Source organism: Hippopotamus amphibius, chromosome 17 (assembly GCF_030028045.1).
Source record: "Hippopotamus amphibius kiboko isolate mHipAmp2 chromosome 17, mHipAmp2.hap2, whole genome shotgun sequence".
NCBI classification, from domain to species: Eukaryota; Metazoa; Chordata; class Mammalia; order Artiodactyla; family Hippopotamidae; genus Hippopotamus; species Hippopotamus amphibius.
This window is the reverse complement of record NC_080202.1, coordinates 14402708-14425536: the sequence shown is the minus strand read 5'-3', so window position 1 is coordinate 14425536 and position 22829 is coordinate 14402708. Positions and strand designations below refer to the sequence as shown.

The 22829-nt window shown below is 44.9% G+C and overlaps 1 protein-coding gene across 1 annotated transcript in view; it reads left to right on the top strand.

Moving 5' to 3' along the window:
• ABR (ABR activator of RhoGEF and GTPase) overlaps positions 1–22829 on the top strand; it is a 176676-nt gene that overhangs the window by 10147 nt on the left and 143700 nt on the right. The gene's annotated exons all lie outside the window — the stretch shown is intronic.

The window sequence follows — 22829 nt, the reverse complement described above, 5'->3', positions numbered from 1 at the left end:
ATCAGAATGGCCATCATCACAAAATCTGGAAACAGCAAATGTTGGAGAGGGTGTGGAGAAAAGGGAACTCTCCTGCACTGTTGGTGGGAATGTAAGTTGGTACAGCCACTATGGAGAACAATTTGGAGGTTCCTTAAAAAACTACAAATAGAACTACCATATGATCCAGTCATCCCACTACTGGGCATATACCCAAAGAAAACCATAATCCCAAAAGAAACTTGTACCATAATGTTTATTGCAGCACTATTTACAATAGCCAGGACATGGAAGCAACCTAAATGCCCATCAACAAATGAATGGATAAAGAAGATGAGGCATATATATACAATGGAATATTACTCAGCTATGAAAAGGGATGAGATGGAGCTATATGTAATGAGGTGGATAGAACTACAATCTGTCATACAGAGTGAAGTAAGTCAGAAAGAGAAGGACAAATATTGTATGCTAAGTCACATATACGGAATCTAAAAATGGTACTGATGAACTCAGTGACAAGAACAAGGATGTAGACACAGAGAATGGACTGGAGGACTCGAGGTTTGGGAGGGGGCAGGGGGTGAAGGGGAAGCTGAGACGAAGCGAGAGAGTAGCACAGACTGTAAAATAGATAGTCAGTGGGAAGTTGTTGTATAACAAAGGGAGTCCAACTCGAGGATGGAAGATGCCTTAGAGGACTGGGGCGGGGAGGGTGGGGGGGACTCGGGGGGGAGTCAAGAAAGGGAGGGAATACGGGGATATGTGTATAAAAACAGATGATTGAACTTGGTGTACCCCCCCAAAAAAATTTAAAAAATTAAAAAAAAAATGGGTAGTCATGGTTTTTACTGTATTCACAAGGTTGTGCAACCATCGTCACTCTCCAGTTCCAGACCGTTTTCATCAGGTCATGTGGGACTGTTTTGAGTCTAGGCTTCTTATGTGGCTGTGCCATTTCCTTTTCTAATTTGCCACAGGCAGTAATTTAAAATAACTAGACTGGATTTGGAGGAACATCAGGGCTTGTTTGGATGAGATATATACATAAAAGGAGCATCACCTGTTAAGTTGCTTTCTTCCTATTACTGCAGCAGTCCTGGTGCCCCTTTGAATTGCTGCAGAATGGGGCTGGCCTTTATTTCTCTGGGCCCCATCCTACCCTGTTTGTGTTTCCTGAACTTGGGTCAGGGAGCAGAATATCCCAAACTTGAGGTTCCACAGGCACCCCTCATTCCTACCCGGGGGTTGTAATTGACGTGGTGAGAGGCACCCTTATTTCTACCTGTATCTTATTTGTCTCTGTAGCCTCAGAATGTCATAGTGCCTGACATATAGGAGATGCTCAGTAAATGTTCATGAATATCCAGAGGTTTATTCCATTATCTCTAATCTAAATCACTGCCATAACTTATTGTTCTGCCGTAAGCCTTTCTCTTCCAGCCCCAGTTATCTTCCACATTAAAGACAGTGATTGCTCCAGCCCCTAAATCTAAGGAGATTAGACGGAAGTGATTGTACTGGCTGTCTGTCCCTTTAAAAGACTTTCCCCCAAGGCCTACCTAGCAACAGGCTACTTCCATGCTATTGGCCAACACTGGATCATATGGCCATTAGCTGCAAAGAGGGCTAGGGAATCAGGAATTTTCACTCTTGAGCCTCTATAGTAAAGAGTGTTAAGGGAGAAGGGGACTGTGAATGGCTTTTGGAAAACCAGTCCAGTGTTGGCCCCACAACCCTTCCCTGAATTTGCAGATTCATTTGAACAGTTATAAAATGATTTAAAATGGTTTGCCTCTCTTTTTCTTCCACTGGATTCCAAGCCCCTAAATTGTGTGTGTTAGAAGATGACCATTTTTTAAAACTTCTAATATCCCGGCCCCTAACACAATGCTGGCATATTATATTTATTAAACAATAAAACAAAGATTGTACATTTTCAAGTAAGAATTTCGTGGGATTTGGAATACCTAAGCAGACTATTGGGATCTTTAAGCATTTAAAACCATTTCATTTTCTCTTCCTCTTCTTCTTTACCTGTATCTTCATCTCTTCTTTTCCCCTCTCCTCTTTTTTTTTTGGACCAGTAGGACCAAATGATAAGGCCAATTCTAGAGCTGTGATTGTCAAGGGCTGTGGTGGCTTTTTCTTCCTGAAGCTATTTTCAAACATTCCATGCCTCAAGGAGATTTTGATGTGTGCCCTTCTCACCTGAGAATTTGCCATTTTGTGCTCTTCTTCCTGGTAGGAGTGTGCTGTTTCCTAAAGCTGTCAATGCACAAAAAGGCAGATACTTTGAAAACCTGCCCAATTAGGTCCTCTCCAACTAATGAAGAACTGTGCTAGTCATTAGGACCATAAACTAAATACTTTGGTTCCCCTTTGCTCTCAAGGAGCATGATAGCTTGGATTGTATTCCTGCTTCCCTTGAAATTGAGTAGGACTGTTTGCCCAGTTCTAACCAATGAATTTGAATGGAAGCGATGTGGGCAACTTCCAGACCAGAGCAGCTCATGCTGTTATGAGACCCTTCAGAGCACTCTTTTCCCTTTGCTATTGCAATGTACACTGTTCTAAATGGTGGCAATTTTGTCAGCCTGGGCCCTAGAGCGAGGGCCATGAGAGCAGAGCTCCTATTCAACCTTCATCGTACGTGTCCTAGATTGAGAAATAAATCATTAGTATTTTAAGCCACTGAAATGCAGTAGCAGCATTACCTCATTTATCTTGACTGACACAAGCACCTGACTTGTATTCATACAGAAGAATGGCTCTCTGAGCCTCAGAAATCAACATAATTTCCTGAAAACCTCTAAGTTCCCTTCTCACTAAGGCCAAGTGGTAACCATAGCTGTTTGTATGTGTATATGAGAAGGTAGGTCTCAAAAAAATGTGAAAAACAATGTTAGAAATGGCTAAATGGTTTCACCATTGTTTCATTCAGTGATTTGCCAGAAGGATTTATAAGACTCAATAGCAGGGTCTTCCCTGGTGGCGCAGTGGTTAAGAATCCGCCTGCCAATGCAAGGGACACAGGTTCAATCCCTGGGCCAGGAAGAACTCACGTGCTGTGGAGCAACTAAGCCCATGTGCCACAAATACTGAGCCCACATGCCACAACTACTGAAGCGCCCTCCCCCTCCCCCCCGCCTAAAGCCCACGCTCTGCAGCAAGAGAAGCCACCACAATTAGAAACCTGAGCACCACAAGGAAGAGAAGTCCCTGCTAACCACAACTAGAGAAAGCCTGTGTGCAGCAACGAAAACACAACACAGTCAAAAATAAATAAATAATAAATAATATAATAAATCTTTAAAAAAAATCTAAAAAGAAAAAAAAAGACTCAATAGCAGATTGTACTTGTGACTAAGGTTTTTTTAAACAGAGGATACAGAGCAAACGCAGCAAGAAAAATGTGTATTAACAGACTGCAGAGAGGCCCAGCACAGGCTTTTGATGTTCTTCCTTGTCTGAGGCTGTGCTGGAATACTGTCTCTCTAACAGCAAACTACAAAGATTTATGTGGAATATCTTCCCCCAAGGAAGTCTGTTTGAGTCTTAAGGTTTGAGACTCTTTTTTTTTTACCGTAAGGAATAGATTATGTCTATGCAAATTAGTTTATTTGATTGACAAAATAAAACACACTTTAGGATAATATTTTATCCTAGTATTTACTCAAATAGACAACCTAACCTTACACCTAAAGGAACTAGGAAAAGAAGAACAAACAAAACCCCAAGTTAGCAGAAGGAAAGAAATGATAAAGATCAGAACAGAAATGAATAAAACTGAGGGACTTCCCTGGTGGCGCAGTGGTTAAGAATCCACCTGCCAATGCAGGGAACATGGGTTCAATCCCTGGTCCAGAAAGATCCCACATGCCATGGAGCAACTAAGCCCCTGCTCCACAACTACGGAGCCTGTGCTCTAGAGCCCGAGAGCCACAACTGTTGAGCCTGTGTACCACAACTACTGAAGCCCACACACCTAAAGCCTGTGCTCCGCAACAAGAGAAGCCACTGCAATGAGAATCCTGCACACCACAAGGAAGAGTAGCCCCCACTCACCGCAAGTAGGGAAAGCCCGTGTGCAGCAATGAAGACCCAATGCAGCCAATAAATAAATTAATTAACTTAAAAAAAATAAACAAAAGCAATTGCCTTTGAAAGAAAGAAGGGAAGAAAGGAAGAAAGGAAGAAACTAAGAGTTAATTCTTTGAAGAGATAAACAAAATTGATAAACCTTTAGCCAGACTCATCAAAGGAAAAAGAGAGAGGACCCAAATAAAAATCAGAAATGAAGAGAGAGAAGTTACAACCAACACCACAGAAATACAAAGGATCATAAGACATTACTGTGAACAGTTATGCAGCAGTAAGATGGAAAATGTAGAAGAAATGGATGAATTCCTAGAAAGGTACAATATCCCAAGACTGCATCAGGAAGAAATACAAAATATGAACAGACCACTACTTGTAAAGAAATTGAATCAGTAATAGAAACAAACAAACAAACAAACAAACAAAAACACTCCCAACAAACAAAAATCCAGAACCAGAAGGCTTCACAGGGGAATTCTATCAAACGTTTAAAGAATTGACATCTACTCTTCTCAAACTATTCAAAAAAACCAAAAAGGAACACTTCTAAACTCATTCTGCAAGGCCAGCATCACCCTGATACTCAGACAAAGACACCACAAAAAAAAGAAAATTACAGGCCAGTATCACTGATGAACATGGATGCAAACATCCTCCACAAAATATTAGCAAACTGAATTCAACAGTATATTAAAAGGAGCGTACACCGTGATCAAGGGATTTATCCCAGGGATGCAAGGGTGGTTTAATACCTGCAAATCAGTCAATATGATACACCACATTAACAAACTAAAAAATCAAAATTATATGATCATCTCAGTAGATGCAGAAAAAGCTTAAAATTCAACATCCATTTATAATAAAAGCTCTCAATGTAGTTGGTATAGAGTGAACATACCTCAACATAGCAAAGGCCATATATGATAAACCTACATCATACTCAATGCCGAAAAGCTGAAAACATTCCCTCTGAGATCAGGAACAAGACAAGGATGCTCATTGTCACCACTTTTACTCAACATAGTGCTAGAAGTCCCAACCACAGCAGACAAGAAAAATAAGTAAAAGGAATCCAAATTGGAAAGGAAGAAGCAAAACTGTCACTGTTTACAGATGACATGATGCTATATATAGAAAATCCTAAAGATGCCACCAAAAAACTATTAAAACTAATAAAAGGTTTGAGACTTTGGGGGGGGGGGGGCGCACTGGTCACGTGGGCATATTCTGCTAAACAACCAGCTATGGCAACCAAATATAGGAACCCTCAAAACGCAGCCAGATGTACATTATCAAACTTAATATGTGCGCAACACTGACAAGCCATTACAACATGGTCCATGGCTCCAGATGTAAAATCATGAAAAGGACACTAGAATTTTAAAACCATGGAAACTTACTCTTTCCATGATGTCATTGATGTAGTAGTATATTAACTTTATTTCTGAGGATGGAACGCCTAAATGTCTCATTGCCCAGATTGCTGAGAAATGTGATTTCCTCAGGGATTTTGCACATTTGGAAGAGCATGCCACTCAGAAAAGTTGCAGAAGTACAATGCAATTTTCCAAGGTCTTTGTCTGTTGGTTAGATTTCGGGGTGGGGGGGTTCCTCATAATCTACTCACCACTTACACTGTTATTTCAAATCATAAGGAACAGACTTGGAAGCAAAAGTTAGAAACTATCAATCTGTGATTTGGGGATACCTGACTATAGTGATACAGCTTTGCCGTGCTGAGTGTTTAGTAGAAGTATATATTACACACATACTTTAATCAGTATAGTCCCATGAGACGAAGTGTTCTTCTTCTTCTTCTTCTTCTTCTTCTTCTTCTTCTTCTTCTGTAGTAGTAATAAGTCTAGAAACATTGAGTCACTTTCCCAAGTCACTCAGCTAATAAAGAACAGGGCTAGGATTGGAGCTCAGCTCTTTCTGGGGCCAAAGTTACCCTACTTCATCTCACCAACTCTTAATCTCTCCAGGCTACAGCTCCTCATCTCTAAAATAAGGTGATTTTGGACTAGATGATTTTCCAGGCCTACTTTTATGAATGCCAGTAAATTGGATGAGCTGGGACTCTGGGCCAAGTAATGGTGAAGAGCTTGATTTTGAATCAGAGGAAACTGGTTTGGATGCAGGCTTTAGGCTGCTTGTTATTTTGTACTCTGAACCAAAGCACTTCACTTTTCTTTTCCTTTTTTTTTTTGGCTGTGTTGGGTCTTTGTTGCTGTGTACGCGAGCTTTCTCTAGTTGTGGAGAGCAAGGGCTACTCTTTGTCGCAGTGCATAGGCTTCTCATTGCTGTGACTTCTCTTATTGCGGAGCACAGGCTCTAGGTGTGCGGGATTCAGTAGTTGTGGCATGTGGGCTCAATAGTTGTGGCTCGTGGGCTCTAGAGCGCAGGCTCCGTAGTTGTGGCACATGGGCTTAGTTGCTCTGCTGCACGTGGGATCTTCCTGGACCAGGGATCAAACCCATGTCCCCTGCATTGGCAGGCGGATTCTTAACCACTGAGCCACCAGGGAAGCCCTACTTCACTTTTCTGTAAACCTATTTTCAGTGGAGATGATTATATCTCACCTGATGTAAAGATTAAGTGAAATAATGTACAGAAAATATGTAGCACAGGGCCTGGCATTCAATAAGTTCTGTATAAATGCAAACAGCCACGGGTATGGTGGTCAAGAGCATGCCGTCTAGGACCGCATTGCTTGGGTTTGAATCCCAGCTCTGCCACTTAACTGCTATGTGACTTTGAGCTAACTTAAATTTTTTGTGCCTCATTGTCCTTATCTTAGACTGCAGGTGACAATAATATGATATCAGTACCTAATTAAGTTGGTGTGAAGATTAAATAACTTGATATATAAAACATTTAGCACCTGACACATAGTAAACAGTGTGTGTTGGCTAATTTTATTATTATTATCACAAACATTACTGGTTTGGCCATGTGCCTTGCTGAAATAGACAACAAGGGTGAAAAATGGTATCTTGTTCATCTTGTTTCCTGGTCATATCCTCAACTGAAACCCGAGGCTTCTGGAAATCCCGCAGTTTGAATAATCCAAGAGCTGAAGCAGTGGAGCATCTAATTACGGATGCCTCACAGCTGCAGCCCAGAGAGGACGGTAAGGTCTCAGCACTGTCTAGCTAAGGTTGTGGTCCTATTAGGAAGAAAGCCCTGTTTTGTATGCAGCTGCCTTGCCTTCGGTTTGGCTGCATAATTGCGCCTTTTTGTTTTATTTTAAAGCGTCTTGAGGAATTCAGAGCCCTCTCCCGCTGACAGCAGAGAAAGCCACAGAGTGTCACATCTCTAATGAGCCTCACGGATGCTCTGATGGCCCGACCGCGGCAGCCAGGCAGGGAGCACGCACACTGGCCTGTGCCCGCATCCACAGGCTCCCTTTGAGCACAGGCCACCACGCTGGACTTCATTGTGGGGCTCCCTGTGCACCCCCAGGATCCCCCACGCCTGTCCTCATTGTCTCAGAAAAGCATGGCGTTCTTCCTGAATGCCGGGCTTGTTGGTAACCTTTGTGGGCTGGCAGTGAGAAAACAGAAGTTAATTATTCATATCAGCAGGCCTGAAGGAGCTGTTGTTTGCAGAGCTGACTCTTCTTTTGGCTACCAGACCCAGAATTCCCCAGGGCCTTTGGACAAGCAGAAGGCAGTACGGTCCTTGGAGACAGCTGCTCTGAAAGCAGGGATGGCAAGGGCTGGCCCCGGGCTACATGCTGTCTGCTGATGTGCTTTGTTTGGGCTGCAGGGGGTTAAAACAAAATTGGAACAATTTGAAATCGGGAAATTTTTACATAAAATCTGGATTTCTGAGTTTTCTTGAAAGACAGGAAGGTCTCCAATACATGTGGCAATCACAGGTAGCGCTGAATAGCTGACCCCTTGAGATTGGACATGACTTTGCTGATTGCTTCAGCTTCATCTGGCCCCTTTATCCGCTCGCATTGTGAAAAGCGTGTGTATAGTGTGGTGAACAGAGCTGCCTGGTCTTGCATCCTCCCGCTGCCACTTACTGGTTGTGTGACCTTAGGCAAATTACTTAACCTTTGTGGGCCTCAGTTTCTGCATCTGCTAAATGGGGATGATTGTTTACCTCACAAATCTGAGAACTAAATGAGTTAGAGTAAGTGCTTGGTATAGTGTGCCTGTCACAAAATAAGTACGGCTTGTGTGTTAGTATATACTAGTATTACACTACACACCTGCCTAGTGTTTTAGGTGTTTGAGGTGATAATCCTTGTGTAAAAGAGTTTTCCATAGGAAAAGAAAAACTGTATTTCTTTCCTAATGTGCCTCTTAACTCAGTAATAAGTGTTTACTCCTTCCTCCAGCCCCCAATCTCAGAACCTTGGAATGTAACAGAGTAGTGCTACCCACTGTAACAAAGTGTCAGTGGCTTAAGGGGCTAAGTGTAGTGTATGCAGGTGTTCCTGATGGGCAGGTTTACGTCTCATGGTTGCTCAGAATCCAGGATCCTGCACTCTTTTTTACTATTTTTTTAAAGTATTTATTTATTTATTTGGCTGGAGTGGGTCTTCATTGCTGCACGCAGGCTTTCTCTCTCGTTGCTTCGACTGGGGACTACTCTTCCTTGCAGTGAGCAGGCTTCTTGTTACAGTTGTGGAGCACGGGCTCTAGGTGCACGGGCTTCAGTAGTTGTGGCTGACAGGTTTTAGAGTGCAGGCTCAATAGTTGCGGTGCACAGGCTTAGTTGCTCCTTGGCATGTGGGATCTTCCCAGCCCAGGGCTCGAACCTGTGTCCCCTGCATTGGCAGGCGGATTCTTAACCACTGCGCCACCAAGGAAGTCCCCCTGCACTCTTGTGGATCTGCCCTCCTCTAGACCCCTGTGGTTCTCAGTTATCAGAGGGCGCTGGGGAACAAGAGAGTGAAGACACACTTGCCTCTTAACTCTCTTAGCCCAGGAGAGATAACAGTTTCTTCTGCTCATATTCCGTTGGCAGAGACGAGGCACATGACCCCTCTTAGATGCAGGGATCCTCGCAAGTGTGGCCCCGGACTGGGCAGCTGGTCCCCAGCAACAGCCGTACTCTGGGGAGGGGGCTGGGGCAGGAACCTTTGGTGGAGCCTCAGCTGTCTTCACCACCAGGGTCATATTAAATAAGCCTCAAATCAGCATCTCCCTGGACCTATTTTCTTGTTCCTTTTGCCTATGAAATGTCTCCAGGGGTGACTGCCTTGTTTTCGTTTTTTGTTTGGTTGTTTTTTGGGGGAAAAGAGAGAAACAAACCATTTTATTTTTTTTCATTTCATGCTTATATACCATAAAAGGATTGATTTTTCGGATATCAGAATTAGATTTGAGCAAAAGTATTTCATCTGGGTTACTTATTTGGAGAGAAATACAGCTTAGCCATCGTGCTTACATATACATTGAAACAGCTGACAAATTAGTGGAAAACAGACATTTACAATCAGAATTTTTATATTCAAATCTTAAATCTCTCCTTTTTTCTTCCTTAAATTGGGCTAATTGAAGACATTTAACATTTAACTTTATTAAGGTAGGTAATTCTGTCTCCAGAATTTGCTAAAGAATTTCACAGTCCTTTTGCTGTTTGGTGAAAGGGTAAAATCTCTGGAGTCCAAACTGTGGTCCCAGATATGGCTCCTCCCCCAGGACTTGTCTTTGCATTGCAGTTTAACACTGGTTTCATTCTGCTGCTTATTATGGGCATTTCAGGGACACCCCCACCTCACAAGGCTTGCTGAAGGTAGGAACTGGCTTATGGTGGTAAACAGTGCCAGCTCTGGCGTCAGAGTTACTAGTTGTGAGGATTTTTTTTTTAATTTATTTATTTATTGGTTGCGTTGCATCTTTGTTGCTGCACACGGGCATTTGTGAGGATTTTTAAAATTTATTTCCCCTCTCTATGCCTAGTGAGCACTCAATAAATAGTAACTCCTATTATTATTTACCCTCTGTTTTCTTAGCATCTGCCACAGTATCTTTTGTGTCTTACCTACTTGACAAGTGTTTGCTGATTAACCTGAAAGAATAATTGAGGAACTCACTAAACTATGATTCTTCTACTTCTGGAATAATCTAGATAAAGTGCTGACTGCAAGTCAGAATTCTCTTTAGGAACACTGCAAAAAGACAGATTCCTGTTGTCGCACCCCACTGAAGTGGAATCCCAGCGGATCTGGGCAAAACCTGCAGGCTTTGCTAAGTGCTTGATATGAGGTGCTGGTCAATCTCTGGTGTTTTTTTGTCGTTGTGTTTTGATGTGTACTTTTATAGTTTGTTTCATTGAAAAAGAAAATTTATTACAGTCACCACCAAATGTGAAAAACAGAGTTAGGCTGTGTACATTCTCTTTTTTTTTCCAAAAAAAATTTATTGTGGTAAAATACACATAATATAAAATTTATCATTTTTAACCATTTTAAGTGTACAACTCAATGCAGTTAAATACTCATAATATTTTCAAGCATCACCACCTCCATCTCCATAATTCTTTCCATTTTGTAAAACTGAAACTCTATACCCATTATATCCAACCCACCACTTCCCATGGACTCTGGCCATTCTACTTTCTGTCTCTAGAAATTTGTCTACTCTGTGAGTACCTCATGTAAGTGGAATCATACAGTATTTGTCTTTTTGTGACTGGCTTATTTCACTTAGCATAATGTCCTCAAGGTTCATCTATGCTGTAGCAGATGTCAGAATTTCCTCCCTTTTTATGGCTGAATAATATTCCATTGTACGTGTACACCACATTTTGCTTATCCATCCATCTATCAATGGACACTTGGGTTGCTTCCATGTTTTAGCTATTGTTGAATAATGCTGCCATGAAATTGGTGTACAAATATCTTTTTGAGACCCTGCTTTCAATTCTTTTGTGTGTGTACCCAGAAATAGAATTGCTGGTTTATGTCTGGTGAGGCCCTTTCTGTCCATATAGCCTAAAGGTTGACATTAAAAAGGAAGCCAAAGAAAAAACTCCAGTTTACTTAAGAACTTTATATGCTTCTAGGCAAAATGTGGAGGGAAAAGCCCGTTTAAGTTTGTGTGAGTAGATAAGGAGTTGCCAGACAGTTGATAAAATAATCCATTTGTGTTAGGAGCCAGCAAGCAGTCAGAGGGAGGAAGTAGCCCAAGGTGACCTTTGGCTGGAAAGCAAACACAGCAGCAGAAAGCTGAGTGACACTTGGATGGTGGGACAGAGAAATCCATTGAGATCTGCTCTTTTAAAACACCTAGGCGGTTGTGATTTAAATCATGTAGGTGACCCTCTTGCTGCCCCTAGACCGTGATCATGGTGTTTGGAGGTATCAGGTTCCAGGTGTGAATGCTCACCCACATTCATTGTCCCTGCTGAGCTCTGGGGAGGGAGGTCACTGGGGTAGGGTCACATCTTTCCAACCAGGTGACAAGCAACAGCCCCAAAGTCCCAACACAGGCAGGCTGAGTTTCTGCCTCTCCAAATTCCACTGCTTTCTGCCTCTCTCAAAGAGATCAGCTTTCACTGATTTAGATTTAGGTGGCATGAAATATGTGTGTGTGTGTGTGTGTATAAGTGTGTGTGTGTGTGTGTGTATAAGTGTGTGTGTGTGTGTGTCTGTGTGTCTGTGTGTGTCTGTGTGTGTGTGTGTTTGCTTTGGGAGCAGAGATCAATGTGGTATTAAGATGACAGTTTTGCTGCGATTTGTAAATTTGCCGAGTTTATAAATAGGCAAACCTGGTAGACTTTGATAAATGGAACTTTTTCTGGTATTTTTAAAAAGTCACTTTGAGAGCATGGAGTACTTATAACCTCCAAACCCATCAATAAAAAGGTCAACAAAATACCTTTACTGTAATTCTCAATGTTTATGGAGTATCTAAATCAACAAGTATTAGAGGGTTAAAAGAGAAGGATTTGGACAATAAAACATCACCTACTTCAAAGCAGGTTCCGGAGAGTAAAGCATTGCATGTCTGATTTTATGGCCATGAGAGACCAATTCTGGGCTACCATAAACTCCTTCTATCTATGAGAAAGGGATGCAGGCACCATTAAAGCAACCTTTATTGACACCAATTGTGCCAAGCAGTGAGCCAGGGGAAAGGGTTCAAACCTCTGCTTCAAGAGCCCTAAGTCTCACTGTGGGACCAGGCTGGTAAGCAGGCTTTCACCACCTAAATGTATAGACAATAGAGACCCATGCGAAGCACTTGCCATCTTCAACTGGCTCATAAGACCCAAGGTAGGTCTTTATAAACTGTTGGCAGCCACTGCTATTCAAATACCAACCACCACATCTTTGCTGGTTGACTGATAGTTATGAAAGTGGTAGCACCTGCTCCACAATCTTGAGGGCACATCCTTTGGCACTTTTGCTTATTTCTTCAGCTCCAGTGCCCACGTGCCTACCAGCAGAAAGTTCGCCAGCTCCTCAAAGCTCTCCCTTACAGAGTCAAAGAGGGAGCAGTGCTTGGTGCCACTGCACCCAAGTTGGCAGAGGACTTGAGTCTCCTTAACAGAAAAAACTTCTCACTTCACAGGCCAACGGATGCCCCTGGTACACAGAGGTGACATGGGAATGCACTGATCGAGACCCAGCACAGGCTGCTGCTATTCTTGGAGAGAGGAGAATGTCCATTCCTCAGTGCTGAGCTCAGCTGGGGACACCTGCTCCTGACACCAGCATCCTTCAGGTCACAGGCAGAGCTGCTTCCCATGTCTCAATCTGCCCAGGAAGGCCAGGCAGGACAAGTTCTAGCATCCACCACTATTTCCTTTCCATCCCTGAAGTCAGACTACTTATCTTTTCAAACCCTTGGAACACAGGAGGGGCTCTTAAACCCTCTTTCCTAGACTGTAGCAGGGAGGCCAGCACTGATGTCAGTGGCTCCAAAGTGGTTGATCTTCTAAGAGAGGCTGTCCAAGGAATTATAAGGTTATAAGGTCTGTGATTCCAAGAATACTTTTTCCCCAGCACTTTTCTTGCTAGAGAAAAGGCAACAGGGAAAAATCTAATCCTTAGCAGGGTATGACAATTTCTGCTATTCCAAACAACGCCACAATAAAAAACCACGTATGGTACACAATCCACGTGTGCACCTGAGTGAATATTTCTCTGGAGAATATCTAGACATGGAATTGCAAAGCTGAAAAATATGTGCATTTAAAATATTAATAGATATTGTCAAATTGTCCTCCAAAAATGTTGTTCCAGCTTATACTCTCACCATAATTTTTGAGAGAACTGGTTTAGTCCCTCACCAGCATTTATTATATTTCACTTGTGCCAACCTAATGCTCGAAAAAAATGGCATCTCAGTGTACATGTGACCCCGATTACTAATAAGGTACAGTGTCTTTTCTTATATTCTTTGGCTATTCATATTTCTTCTTCTTTGTAATATTCTTTGCCCACTTTTTAGATTTAATGTGAATACATTTAACACTTCACCTTGAATAGTGTGCTAATTCTAGATTTACCTAAGTTAAGGAAATTTGTTGTAATTTTTGTTTCTAGTTTCCAGGGCTATTTTAAGTGTTAACTTTTAACTAATGTTTTTCTCAAATATGTTAAGACGATCATATGCTTTTTTCTTCTTTAATCTATTAGTGTGGTGAATTACACAAATAGATTTTTAATGTTGAACTGGGCTTATATTCCTGGGGTAAACCGTATTTGGTCTGATATATAGGGATCGGGGTGGTTCAGTTGTGCACTATACAACTCATTCACATGGCAGCAAGTTGTGCAGTGCACAACCTGCACAACCATGCAGAGTGGCCCTAAGATATATTTTTTATTTTTTTAACATTGCTAGATTCGGTATTCTAGTTGCAACTAAGGTTATTTGCATGTATGGTATAGAAAATATTGACAGTTTTAGTGTCAGAATTATGGTGGTATCATGAAATTAGGTAGCTTCCTACCTGTTTCTGTGACCTGAAACAGTTTTTATAACATGGACATTTTCTGTTGGTAAAGGTTTGGAAGCTCTTGCAGGATTTTCCTGTCAAACCATTATCTGTATATTTTCCTGGAAAATTGATCACTTCAAATTGTTGATCAAATTCATGCTGTGAATTCATGCTTTAAGCTTATCCTTCTGCTCTAAACAAAGTCATGATAAAAGAAAACATTTTTTCTTTAATATGAAAGGTATAGGTGGGCTAAAAAATAAGATATACAGCTCCACGAACCAGAAATGGAATAAAAGCCACAGTATGAAAAAGGGAGCTAGAGCCAAAGCCTGTTGGGCTCAGATGCTGGGGAAGGGGGAATGGGGCAGGAGGGGTGTCTGGGTGCTGAACTGCCTGGGTGCTCCTCCTGCTTCCTCTCCACTCCTCTCCCAGGTAGCTGCCAGGAAGCTTTCCTGCTCCAGGCTCTTCTTTCCTGCGTGCCCCGAACCCCCACCACGTGTTGGCAGCAGTCCCCTCATGGGCACGCTGTGACCTGTGGCTTCCTCCTTCAATCTCATACCCATATCCCCTTCTTTCAGGGATTACTTAGAATTCCTCATCCTTGCGAGTACCCATTTTCCTGGGCTGTTATAGGTTTGGGGTTAATATATGACTTATATCATGGCTAGAGATTTGGGTTAAGAGGGAGAGAGGCATATGACAAATTTATCATAATGGTATAAAACAAACACAAAATCTATATGCACTCAGTCTTCCACCTTGAATCAGAAGCCCCAAAGGAAAATTAAGTTAGAACTAATATCTCAGTTTTAAAAATTAACATCTGAGTATCTACCATGAAGCAGCCCCTATATTCAGCATAAATGTATGTTCAATATAAAAGATGCAAACAGTACTGAAGTCTTTGGAGTAGAATAGGAGGACAGTTCTTGTCATTTCTTCCCCAGCACTTTCAATCCTCTCTCCAGAAGGAACCTGCAATTAACAGTTTGCTGTAGATTTTATAGTCTTCTAGTCCTTGTATGGCACATGTAGAAGTATCTAATCTGTGCGTCGTTTCATTTATTCTCACAACAACCATGAGACGTTAGTATTAACCCCATTTTACGGATGAGAAAACTGAGGCCTGAGAAGATTGGGTAATGTGCCAAGGGGCCCACATCTAGTTAGTTTGAACCCATGTTTCTCATTTTGAAAAGAGCCAATGCCTCTTTTTTTTCAGGAGATGGGGGCACTACTCTTGAAAAAAAAAAAAAGAGGTTTGCTCAGTGGTGTATTTCTTACAAACCCGAAACGTCTGAGGGAGTCCCAAGGGAGACTGGGGTCTCTCAGCTCGGCTCTACTCTCCTCTAGCACCTGTCCTTTGGGAGACCTGAGTGGGCAAGCCCTTGATATATAATTTGAATTTCAGACGACCTTCATCTAGATTTCAGATCTTCCCTTTTGCTAGGACGCGTTGCAAAAACATCCTTGAAGTGCCTCCAGGAAAAGTTTTCGGGTGCTGGGGACTGTAACAATTCCCCCAAGTGCCCTGGGGGAAATCCGGGAGACCCTGGCAGTGGCTTCAGCTGGGAATAGCTGGACGAGAAGCTAAGAGGAAGTGGGCTGGCCCGCTGCCTTGAGCAGGTGGGCCTGTGCTTTCTCCCTCTTTCCGGCTCTGCTCTAGGGATTTCCCCAGTGGACCCAGCATGGAGGCCAGAAAATGAAAACTCTTTGATCTATTTATTTATTTTAAAGACAGAATAAATGTTGTAGCTGGTTTCACCTCCCTGAATGTCTGAGGTTTCCTGCTGCTGTTTGGCCGAGGCGTGTCAGGACCCACACAAATGCCACACCCACGTATTAGGGAGAGCCTGGGCCTCCCTTCACCACCCCCCGCCAAGTGCCGAGCGTGTAGAGAGGCCTCCAGAACGTTGTGGCATCTGCCTTCCTGCGAGAGTCACAGAAAGCAGCCCCGAGACCCGGAATTCATTTGCATTGCAATTACTGCGTAAACCTCAGAAACCCACGCCGCCTCGCCTGCCCGGCTCCCGGAGCAGCCGGCCACCACGGGGTTTCTGATTTGATGTCGGATTAACCATTCGTGCAGGCGGAGGCGGCGCGGGTTGCCCGCGAGGTTCAGCCGCCGGTGCTCAATTGCACATTTAAATGCCGCAGCCCGCGTCACGTGACCGGGAGCCTTCGGCCCCGCCCCGTGAGAGCTGGCGAGCAGCCGGCCCGGTGTAGCCCTGCTGGGGTCAGAAGGCCCATCAGAGGGGGCGTCCCCTTTCCAAAGCTCACGTGAACTAACAGAGAAGCTAGCAGGGGGCGGGGAGAGCTGAATTTACGGTTGCTGTAGGCATCTGGGGCCTCCTGGTTTAAATAAGAGGGGCATTTGTCTTGAAGGCAACTCTTTCCAGCCGTAGTGTTTCTAAACCCCAAACCTAGGCAGGCTTTCATCAGGGGTCTGCGGATGAGAAATAGATGATTATGAATCATCTTCCCTTCCCTAACAGGATCATCAAATTTCATGCAACATTTATCAAGGGCTAATATGTGAAAGCACGAGAAGGCGCTATTACAATCGGGTCGGCACACCATGGGGGAGGGGGGTATCCTTCAGAAGAGGGTTGGGAAGTTGGGCCTGCTTGTCCACAAGGGAAATACCCTTAAATGCCCTTAAACGTGTATTCTTAAATGTATGTGTGTGTGTGTGTGTATGTGTTTTCCTGGCGCACTTGTGTTTGGGGACTGTTTGCTGAAGAGTATATGAAAAGGCAGGAAGGATACCCTCTCAATTTGCAATGTAGAATGAGCTATCACATTGAAGTTCAAGATGAGTAATAGACATAGAGCCGAGATTTTCTCTTTGACGTGAGCTGTGGGGCTCTAGCAGAGCTGACTCTGTTATTATAAGAGGTCTTTCTGGATCACATGTCCCTGTTATAGTACTGAGACATACCCTAAAATTTAGAATTTATTTGTGTAGAAGTGTGTGTAGTGGGGGGGGGGGATACACTAATTGCTGATTTTAAGCAAATTTTTTTCTTGGTCCAAGATTTTGATTGAGTGTTTACTTTGGGTAATCCAAGGTTTATAATTTTAACATAAAATTACTCATATCTTTTCTTTTTCTTTGAATACTTTTAAACACTGAAGGCTTCAATTTCCCTTTTGCTCAAAGAGGGTACCCTACCTTGGTGCCCTGGAGAAAATTCTGTTTGTCAGGAGAGTTTATATACTGTACTCAACTTTTCAGCTTCCATTGTCCTTGAAATCGTCAAGGACAATGACCTTTAGCAATGTAGACGTTCCTGCCTCTCTCAAGTATGACAGCCCTGACTCCAAGGCAAGGAGATTATGTTTTCCTAGATGGGATCTTCTTTTTCTTATTCTAGCTGCTGTTGAATAGCAAAGTATGGAGGGGCACACTTATGAAGAATAGGGTTGCTTTGTCTCTTAGAAGTGCCAAAAAATTAACTCTGCAATGACAGTGAGACACCTACAGAGAACAAAGGGTGTGGTTTGGCTTTGGTGGCCTCTGTATAAGTCCTAGTATCTCTTCTTTAGGCTTGCCGTAATCTTTTCAGTGGGGCTTTTTCACTTTTTGCCTTGTTTTAGCCCTCAAGAGAGAGGTGTAAAGTTGTGTGTGTGTGTGTGTGTGTGGGCATGTACATTGCATGCATGCAAAGTTCAACCAACATAATGATAATAGCTAACTTTGCTTGGGTGGATGTGATGGAGCAGGCACTGCCCTGGGGTCTTACATCTGTTAATCTCATTTGATCCTCTGAACCACGCAGTTGAGACGGCTACCATTACTATCATGTTACAAGGAAAGAAACTGAGGCTTGGAGAGGTTGAATTGCTTAAGGACCCCAGATTTTGAACCCAGGTCTGTTCTATCTCCAGAACCCACATCCTGACCTACACCATTAAGCTCTGCGTCCGGAACAGCAGCAGCCCAGAAGCCAGCCTCTTGAAGCTGTTGCTGATGTGAGCCTCTTTGGGTGATGCAGCTTCTTGCAGGGGACAGAAGCTCCTGGCAGCAGCGCCCAGGGGAATTAGCAGGTTCCGCCCCCCCACCCCCGCAGCGCCTGGGTTGGGAGGATGGGCCAGCCCAGGCTGGGAGCATCAGAGAAGAGCTGCTACTGTGTTGGCAGTTCTGCTTTTTATAAAAGTAAGTATCCGTCTCTGCCTTGGCCAGGAAACTGGAACTTTTTGACAAGATCGGCACAACCAATGTGTGGCCCAAGACGTGGCATTCTCCTCCAGGCTATCAGCTCTGCCCTGTCAGCAGCCATGCCCAGCAGATAGGATGTCCTCCTAGGAAGTGTGTCCTCAGCCCCATTGTCTGGGTGTGGGGGTGAATTCACCTGGACGTTGCCTCATTTCACGTGCTATGGGGGCTGGCATTGCTGCTCTAGAGAGAAGTTTCACTGATTTTTTTCTTGGCGACGTGGAGGCTTCTAAAATCCAAAATGCTTATGAAGCCTGTGGCCACTTGGGAGGGTTTGTTGGAAGCAGAAGACCATCTCTCCCCGCTCTCTCTCCCAGAGCTTCTAGATCTGTGTGCCTAGAATGGGTTGAAGGTGTGGGGAAATATTGACATCTCAGCCTCAGGGCAAGTCACAGGGCAGGGAAGTGGCCCCCCTCACCTCTGACAGCTAGCTGGCAGCTTTGTCTGCTCCCCCAGCACGCTGTGCAGACATTAGCATTTCCTGCACGTGCCAGGGTGTGAAAAAGTTTAGAAAGCACTCCTCGGTCCTGCCCTCCTGAGATGGGAACAGCAAACCCAGCCCTCCACGGGCTCTGTCCCTGTCAGGGGTTAGGGTTTGGGCAGTGAACTCACACCAAACTTTGTCTTTACCATTTCCCCTGCTCCTGCCTCCCCTCCCCCTCCTCAGTTTCCTTTGCTGAAGGGCTGACGTCACTAGGACAGCCCCTCTGAGGCAGGTGGGTAGCCCTGGCCAACCCCAGGACTCCCTTCTCATCTCGAAGGTGACACCCAGCCCTGAGGAAGGAAGAGCCCTGAGGAGCAGACTTAGGGCCTCCTACTGAGGACTCTGTAGATGAGCCTTTGTCTCTGGTGTCCCTGGGTGGCGCTGACAAGTGAGTGACATTCCTCCCTCCCCCAAGGAACCAGAGACATCTCACTTGCACTGTGAACAAACTTGGACGGTGAACTAGAGTTTCCACACAGGGGCTCATCTTTGTGTTTGGGGCCAAGGAGGCCCTGAGCAGAGTAAGGTCATAGCTTATCTAGGTAGCACTTGCCCTGCTGGACATAAGTGGACAGGGGGAGAGAGTGCAGGCTGGACGGCCGAAGATCAGTGGCCGCGAAGCTCCTGAGCGCACTCTGGAGAGCTGCTTTATGACTGTGTAAAGACCCCCTTGTGCGCATACCAGCAGGGGCTGAAAACATGCTAATGGAGTGGTTAGGGTTATTGTCTATACTTTTAAAATTGTGGCTTTATTAATTTCACAACAGGAAAAACAAACTGTATAAACTTACAGTTAAAAAAAAAACAAACCCAACAGCCTATATGCTACACAGCTTCCTTGAGGTCTCTGATGACATGTGAAATGCATACAAGTGAGCAAATGACAGGGGCTCATTACCATGTGGCTTCTGACAGCTTGGGTGTCCTTCACAGGAGGACTTCAGCGGGGTTTCTGTTTCTCTATTCCTCCCTGCCACCTGCAGAACCAGAGAGAACTTGTTTTCCAAAACAAGGTATCTGTGACCCTGACCACTCCCAGCGGAGGCTTCCACGCCTTCACCAGCTCCCTGGGAAGAACGCAGGTCTGCGTGGGAGAGTCTTGTCCTTGGAACTGGGCACCTCTAGAACCAGGATCAGGCAGGCCAGGTGGAAGGTCAGCTGCTGTTAGTGGCTAGGGCCGTGTTCTTCTAGACAAGACAGAATATCTTCCTTTTTGGTCCTAAATCCACATTAGAAATCAGCAGAATCACCGCCCACGTGTCCTGCTGTTGGGGTTCATGGTCTTGTAGGAAGTCAGAGCTCCTTGTGAGCCTGCTTGCGTGTACAGCTCCATGTGTGGCCTCGGGAACCAGGAGCCCCACCAGAGCGTCTCTGTGGCTGCTTCCTCATCTGTGGTTAGTTGTGGTTGGAGGCAAATAGGGTCTCTTTTTACAAAACCAGCCCTCTTACCTCCAGAAGAAAAACCAGCTCAGCCTCTGTAAGGACCCCCAGAGAACAAACCTCCTGTGTGGAGACCCTAGCCGGCCAGGAGCAGCAGCCCCAAAGGCCTCTGTCTCAGCGGCTTTACTCCAACAGTGCATTTGCCCCAAGAGCCAGGGATCTGAGGGGCAGAGCGGGCATGGAGCCAGGTCCAGCCAGTACTAAGAGGAGGCACCATGTCCTTCCTGGCCTGTGCGGAGTGGTTGCTGCTGCCTTGTGCTTTGGGCTGCCTGGCATAGAGCCCATGTGCTAGGGCCTCCTGCAAAAGAGACTGCTCTTTAGGGAAACTGCGAACCAAGTCAAGATCTCATTGGGGCTGCACTGTCTCCCCGGGTGGTCCCAGGCTCCCTGGGACGCTGGCTGTACAGAGTGGGGAGCCACCACCCTAGGCTCTGGGGTCCAAAAAGGAGACTCTTCCCAGCACCCTTCCCCCCTCTGCTGGTGACCTGTGGGCCCCCCCCTGTAACAAGCATGTGGCTTCCTGGAGGAAAGAAACTTGCATAACCAGACAGAAATAGGAACCTGGAAAATAACTCAGTGGGGCATGCAAGGGATTGGGCAATGAGTTGTCTAGAAGACTTTGGACCATGAGAGGGGGGTTAGGGTGAGGAACCATGTTTCATCTGAGTCATGGCTAAGATCTAAGGACATCTCCAGAGCTTGAGGACTTTGGAGGGGTCAGGGGCTGAGGGACAGCGTCTTCCTGTCTGCCACCTGTCAGACTGGACATTGAACGTGGGGCCCACCCTGGAAGGGATGTGCAGAGGCAGACGTGTGATATCATTCAGCAGGAAGCTGAGGCTGCTGCAGCTCCCAGCCCTCACCCTCTCCATCCAGAGCTTGACATTAGGCCCTGTTTCCGGGTGGGTCTGGAATAGGAAGGGTTCTAACAGCCCCTTAATAATTCTCAGCTGAGCCTGGGCCAGGCAGGGCTGGGGGCTGCCTTTGTGGGAGAGAGGCCTCAGAGATTAGCCAACCCCTGCAGCACTGAAAAGTGCTTCCGTCCAGGTGGCCCTGCAGGGGGAACTGAAATTCCCAGGAGCCTTGGCCTTTTGAGGTTCTGTGGGAAGTTTTCTCAGAAGCACAGCGTCCTTCCTTAGGAAAGTGAATCTCTTCTCCCTCACCATGCAGTGTTACCTTCCCCAAGGCCTCTAGCTCTGTTCAGAGAACAAAGAATTTTCGAGAAAGTTCTGAGTGTACTGGTCTTTTTTAAGGGCAGTGGAGGCATGAAAATTTGGGTAAGGCAGGATGTAGAGCTGATTCCCCAGTTTTCTCCTGCATTCTCCTGAGAGGTTTGCTAAGGAATAGTTTTCCTTAAAACGCTCCTTACAATACTTGGCTGAACCTGAGCCAGGCAAGGCTGGGGGCTGCCTTTGTGAGAGACATACCCCAGAGACTAGGTAACTCCTATTGCATTGCAAAACACCCTCACCACCAGGGATGCTCCAGGTATAGGCCTCATGCCCAAGGAGTAGTCGGAAGACTCCAGAGCCTGTCAGACTTCAGTTGAGGAGAAAGAGGATGGAAATGTGCCTTTATGTCTTTTTTTTCCTTTTTTTTTTTTTTTCTGGCCGTGCTGGGCGACTTGTGGGATCTTAGTTCCCCAACTAGGGGTTGAACCCAGTCTCCCCTGTGGCGGAAGTGTGGATTGCTAACCACTGGACCACCAGGGAATTCCCTTTGTGTCCTTTTCTGTCTGGAGAATAGCTTTAAGAGCTCTGCTGATAAATTCATGTTGGTGTCAGGGGCCAAAGCTGCCCGGTATGCCGGAGAACTTGACCTCCTTGCCAGTGAAGAATCTTGTGTTGTCAAGGGCTAGGATGCCTCCCGCAGCATCGTGACTGGTGGGGAGGCAGAGTCACGTGGGGAGTGTCTTAGTCAGCTCAGGCTGCTGTAACAAAATACCATAGGCTGGGTGGCTTAAACAACACGTATTACTTTCTCACAGTTTTGGAAGCTGGGAAGTCCAAGGTCAAGGTGCCCACATGATCAAGTTCTTGGTGAGGGCACTCTTCCTGGCTTGTGGTCAATGCCTTCTTGCTGTGTGTCTCCATGGCAGAGAGAGAGCTCTGGTCTCTTCTGATAAGGGCACCAGTCCCATCATGGAGATCCTCCCCTCATGACCTCATCCAAACCCAGTTACCTCTCAAAGACCTCACCTTCAAATACCTTCACATTGAGGATTAGGATTTCAACCTCTGAATTGGAGGGAGGGACACAAACATTAGTCCATAAAAGCTGTTGAGAGCTTGGACTCTGGACGCAGTCAGATCTGAGTGTGAAGTTGGCTCTACCACTTACTAGAGGTGTGACTTCGAGTCTCTTCTATAGAGTAGGGATAATGATTGTGTCTTCTACATAGAAGTGTCATGTAGTAAAGATCAGAATGACATAAAAACAAAAAGTAGAATGGTGGTGAGCAGGCGCCGGAGGGTGGCGGAAATGGGGAGATGTTGGTCAAAGGGTACGAACTTTCAGTTATGAGATTAATGAGTTCTGGGGATCTAACGTACAGCACGGTGACTGTAGTTAACAATACTCTATCGAATACTTGAAGTGTTCTCAGAGAGGAGGTCTTAAATGTTCTCACCACACACACACACAAAGTAACTATGTGAGATAATAGATGTGTTAGCTAACCTTATCATG